Source organism: Zootoca vivipara, chromosome 6, assembly GCF_965207765.1.
Source record: "Zootoca vivipara chromosome 6, rZooViv2.hap1.1, whole genome shotgun sequence".
NCBI lineage: Eukaryota > Metazoa > Chordata > Lepidosauria > Squamata > Lacertidae > Zootoca > Zootoca vivipara.
The window spans coordinates 73461735-73467734 of record NC_142589.1 but is presented as its reverse complement, the minus strand read 5'-3'; positions in this window follow the sequence as shown (position 1 = coordinate 73467734).

The window sequence follows — 6000 nt, the reverse complement described above, 5'->3', positions numbered from 1 at the left end:
AGCAAATTGGAATAGATTTTAGGATGATGTGTCTTCAGAGGAGATTGAGAGAAGACCTGATTCTGCAGGCTGATGTAAGTTTCTGCCACTCAAAGTTGTTATGGAATCTGAGGGCAACCAAAATCTTAATTGTGTTGAAGTGTTGATCACCCAGTGTACCTTGGAAGAAGAGTGGTTCTATTATGTACCTGTTGAAGAAGCATGGTTTCATCATATTATCTCAAATGACAAATTGCTTATTTGGCTTAGTGGGGGAAGCCAATATAAATAAAACTTTCAGGGACTATGGAACTATTTTATAACTGCACTAGGGGTTGGGAACCTCTGGCCTAGGGCCAAATGTGCCCCCTTTTTGCCTCTCTATTTGGAGTCCCAAACCCCTCGTTTTTCCTACTCCACCCCTCCTCAAGTGCTTAACTGTGAAAATATCCCTTTGCTTGCTTAGAAGGAAGCGTATGTGAGAGTGTCTCTCTCTGTGTGTAAAGACACTTTTGATTGCTGTGTCGTGGGGGCACCTGGTCACGCCCCCTCACAAAAATGTGCCCAGGGGCATGCCCCCCATGCTCCCACACTACAAAACTGCAAAAATGGGAACACTCATACACACAACTGCAATAAGTTGAAGTTAATCATCTCTAACTGAACAACCAGCCTTGACACACCGAGAGACGTGCCACTGGGAAAGCATCGCCCCCCCCCCCAGTGCGACGCCACTGGGCATGGGGACATGGGGACTACAAAAGCAGGGGCATAAAAGAGTCTGCAGAATAGGAGGGGGAGGCTTCCAAATTGGGTGGAAGGTGAGAAGGGGCATCTTAGTTGTAATCTGTGGCAGGAGGAAGATACAGAAGGCAACCACACGCTGGCTTCCCTTCCAAGTGGGTTGCACAAAAAGAAGGGAAGGGGGAATGGGATGTAGAAGGGAAAATGGGTGCAAAGCAGGCCTGCAGAATAGAAGAGAGAAATGGTTTCAAACATGGGTCCTTGACAGGTTAAACTCGTGGCCAGTAGTAGCTGCGTGGGGTGGGAATGGGCAGGTCTAGCAATCTGATGGGCAGAGGGAGCAGCAGAAAGCCTAAGTAACATCATGGAAATGTCACAAAGAAGTCCAAAAATCTACCCACCCTATCTACTTATCAAGAGGTTGATACTGAATAAAGTATTTAACTGCAACTTTTGCTACACAGATCTTGGCAGCCAGGGCAGGTTAGCATTATTTGATTGGCCACTGGAGATGCACTGAGGAGTCAGGAGTCCGGGACATAAGAGGATCCCTTCTGGACTACACAAAAAGCTCATCTAGTTCAGCATCCTGTTCTCAGACAGCTGAAGCAGATGCCTTTGGGACAATCTGAAAACAAGGCAGGAGCAGAGCAGACTCCCAGAGGTTTCGTGGCTTTCATACCACAGGAAATGTAGCCATTGTGTGTTATGCCTTCTCTCATAACAATAGAACCTATGGACATGCAATGAAACGGAAGGATGGAAACTTCAGGACAGATGGAAGCAATAACTGCATCACACAGCAAGTATTTAATCGTTGGAATTTGGTACCAGAAGAAGTAATGGTGGCCACCAACTTGGATGTGTTAAATTGTGGATTACCCTCATCCTACATGAATTTGTGTATTGATGGCTTCTAAACTTGATCGTTAAGTTCTGTCTGCCATTTGGGGCAGTTTGGTTCTGAATGTCTGCTCCTGGGAACCAGCTGTGGGGAGAGTGGTGTTGATCTCAGGTCCTGCTTGCTGGCTATGCCAGGCATATGGTTGGCCACTGTGAAAATGGTTTACTTGAACAGATGAACTGATTTAGCAGGCTGATGCAAGTTCTGGCCAGCTGAAATTTACAGGAAATCTCCTTACAGCAGCCAAATTCTTAGTTATCTCTAAGTGGTGCCCACACAGTGTACCTGCTGAAGGAGAGCCGTTCCATAATGAACCTGCTGAAAAACTGTGGTTTCATAATTTTCTCTAATTTGACACAATTGCTCATGTGGCTGAGTAAAGGGAGCCAAAAGACACAACAGTTTGAGAGACTATGAAGCCCTTTTATAATCTGTATCTGGGGTTGGGATCCCTGTCCTGGGAACCAAATGCAGCTCCTATCTCTCTATCTGGAGTCTAAGTAAACCATAAGAGAGGAGACTTTGAGAGACAATGCACCCCCTTTATAATCTACATGGAGCAGGACTGTTGACAGTACTTTTTTTATCTGATTTATTTATTAAAGTTCCATCCCATCATTCCTCCCAAAGGAACTCAGGCTGAATATTCAAATGGTTTTTCCATAGTGAAAGACTCCTGAGGGTGCCTAGCTGTCATTGGATAAGAAGCCAGATCTGTTAAAAATCTGCAGGAAGCAGAATTAGGTGTTAGACAAGGAATCCTTGAAGGATCAGTATTTTGTTTTTAGCCATATTCATTTATTAACATGTATTGCAACCCCACCATTCCTCCAAAGGAACCAAGACAGGTGACAACAGAAAAAAGACACTAGTAAATATAAAAGAAAAATGTATATTAAGAATTTTTTTTAAAAAAAATCTGAACATGTTGAGAAACATTAAGAACATTGGAAATTAGCAATAACTGGTTCCAGATAATACAGTAAATTCAAGGCTGCTATGAGCAGTACCTTTCAGCCTTTAAACGCCTGGGAGAATAGTAATTTTCAAAATCCTCCAGAAAATGAAGAATGAATGAGATGGATATACTTCAGCCGAAAGGGCATTCCCTGTCAAGGGTTTAGTGCTGATTTACCCTCAAGAAAACAGCCTTCTTTGTTGTGAAACAATTCTTTTTTTGGGGGGGGGGGCTACAGTTAAATCTGCTTCAGAAGAAGAAGGCATCAGTCCCCTTCCCCCTTTCAGTATTTTGGAGGAACAGAAACATGGCTATAACTAATCCTTTGGCAGTTCTGACCTCAGATATCTCCCCATCACTTGCTCTCTGTACATTCTGGTGGCCACTGGCAGACTTTGGGGTCAAATTTCAGTGGCACCCTGTGAGACACCAAAATTTGTCGCCTTCCCCCATCTCTCACCTTTCATTCTATGTTGTTTAGTTGTGTCTGACTCTTCGTGACCCCATGGACCAGAGCACACCAGGCACTCCTGTCTTCCACTGCCTACCACGGTTTAGTCAAACTCATGTTAGTAGTTTCGAGAACACTGTCCAACAATCTCGTCCTCTGTTGTCCCCTTCTCCATGTGCCCTCAATCTTTCCCTAGAAAAGACTCTGATGTTGGGAATCTTCTTTTCTCATGAGGTGGCCAAAGTACTGGATCCTCAGCTTCAGGACCTGTCCTTCCAGTGAGCACTCAGGGCTGATTTCCTTCACAATGGATGGGTTTCTTCAGTAGCACCTTTTTTTATTTTGCTTCGACTCAGACCAACACGGCTACTTACCTGTAACTAGAACAATGGATGGGTTTGATCTTCTTGCAGTCCATGATCCTCTAAATCTGCCTCTGCTTCATCGTTGGCTAAACACCCAAGTGCTATACAGCATAAAGAAGAATGCTCAGTGATCCTGCTTTTTCTGATTTTCATAAGCACACCTTGAATCACACGAGGATCAGAATAGGTATCCTTTAGCTTTTGTTCTACAATTTTGTGAAAGAACTCTGCAAAATTGAATCCATTTGCTCATAATTCAAGAGGGGGACAAAAACACAAAATCTCCCCTCCTTCCTGGCCAAATATATATAATTAGGATATTCTGGAATCAAATCAGAAACTGGGATGGCTTCTGAAAATCTGGGACAGTCCCTGGAAAATAGGGACACTTGGAGGGTCTGGAACATTAGTCATGCCTCTGAACTAGTTTTGGAAAGGATCCAGGATAGATGGGCCCTGAGTTTGTGTGCATGATTGGAGGTGGGGCTGGACTGTGGCCCAAGTTCAGTTCAGTTGTGTACATAGATGTATTTTCTGGTGTGTGTGTTTTAAATGATCCAGGTTGAGTGTCTGGAGGTGGTTGGTGGATGGATGGCAGCTTACAGATTGAGGTTAAATCCTGACATGACAGAAGTACTGTTATTGGAGGACAGGGGGCGGGCTGGTGTGGAGGACTTCCTGGGCCTGAATGGGGTAACTGTGCCCCTGAAGGACCAGGTGTACAGCCTGGGAGACATTTTGGACTCACATCTGTCCATGGAGGTTCAGGTCAGTTCTGTATCCAGGGCAGCCGTCTACCAGCTCCATCTGGTAGGCAAGCTGAGACCCTGTCTCACTCCATCTGGTAGGCAAGCTGAGACCCTGTACACTGTCCTGCCAGAGGGGTGCCTGCTCTGGTTAGCTCCCACTTGGACTACTGTAGCACACCATGTGGGGCTGACAGGAAGCAGCTACCGGAACCATATAACACTGGCTATCTCCTGCTTGGACTACCGCAGTGCACTCTATGTGGGGCTACCTTTGAAGGTGACCCCGAAACTACAACTAATCCAGAATGCGGCAGCTAGACTGGTGACTGGGGGTGGCCGCCAGTCCCGAAAGACCTTCATTGGCTCTCAGTATGTTTCCGAGCAATATTCTGACCTTTCTAGCCCTAAATGGCCTCGGTCCAGTATACCTGAAGGAGGGTCTCCACCTCCACTTCCGGGGGTCTTCTGGTGGTTCCCTGACTGCAAGAAGTAAAGTTACAGGAACCAGGTAGAGGTCCTTGTGGGCAGTGGTGCTCTCCCTGTAGAACATCCTTCCAACAGATGTCAAGGAGATAAACAACTACACAACTTTCAGGAAACATCTGAAGGCAGCCCTGTTCAGGGAAGTTTTTAAGACTTGATGTTTTTTATTATGTTTTAGATATGCTGTAAGCCGCCCAGATTGGCTGGGGAAACGGAGTCAGATGGGCGGGGTATAAATTATTAGTAGTAGTAGTAGTAGTATATGTTTAAGATAACTAAATTCCTGGTGTGTAACTCAGAATTCTTCAGTAAAGATATAGCCTTGTATTAGTGGAGTCATGATGTGATTAATGAAGCTAGGGAAATTATTTTGCTATGCATAAACAACATGAGTGGCTATCCTACGTAACTAACACTTTTGAATTCTTTGCTCAGTATTTCCAAGATAGTGTGTGTTCTAGCCACTTGAACCTAGAAGGAAATATTCTAATAGCAGTCAAACTCCAATTGCCTCAAAGTGGTGTTCATCCAGTGTACTTTCTGAAGAAGAGTGGTTCCGTGAGAGTGGCTCCCATTGTGGTGAAATTGGGGTGGGATAGACTGGAAAGTTATTTGGTGAATTTTCATGGGCTTTCCAAAGGTGATTCAAGGACTTAAAATATATGTTTCTTTTCCCTGAGATTGCAATGGTAGAGGCAGCTGTCAGAATTTCATACAGTTCCCAAAAAAGACATAATCCAATTTCTATGCAGTGCTTTGTGTTCTAATATAAAATTACAAGATGTTTGGGAAAGCATGCAATCTCTAGTGTCATCATTTCCCACCCCCTCACTGGACCAGTTCTGCCTAGGACTCCTCTTCTTGGCCTATAAATACCTCCAAGTCAGCCTCTTCCTCCATCAGTTGCCAGCTTCTTTGAACTGAGTGCTCCTCAGCTCTTGATCTCTCCAGCACTATGAAGATCTTCCTGAGTACTTGTCTCTTCTTGGCCAACCTTTCTCCAGGTGAGTAGGAAGCTGCAATCTTGAATTGCTTTTTCAAATGTGGGAGGGGATATGCAGTGGGGTAGAGAAGGCAAACTGACATTGGCTCTAAAAGGGATGAATGAAGCTAAAAATATCGGAATACTGGGAATCCGGACTCCAAATTTTGGAAGACAGCCTTGTGGAGTGCACTTCTGTTTCATGAGGTTGGCTTTCTTCACATACAGCATGGGAGCTGCATATGAAAGTATGCAATGGGACTGCTGAAATTCCATTGTGCACCTCACGGCCTGAAGATGTCCCTGCTTTAGTGTAAGCTTTCATAATAGTAAAATGGATGTAGACTGTTTGTCTCTCCATCTTTGTGTCTAGAGATGTTCAGAT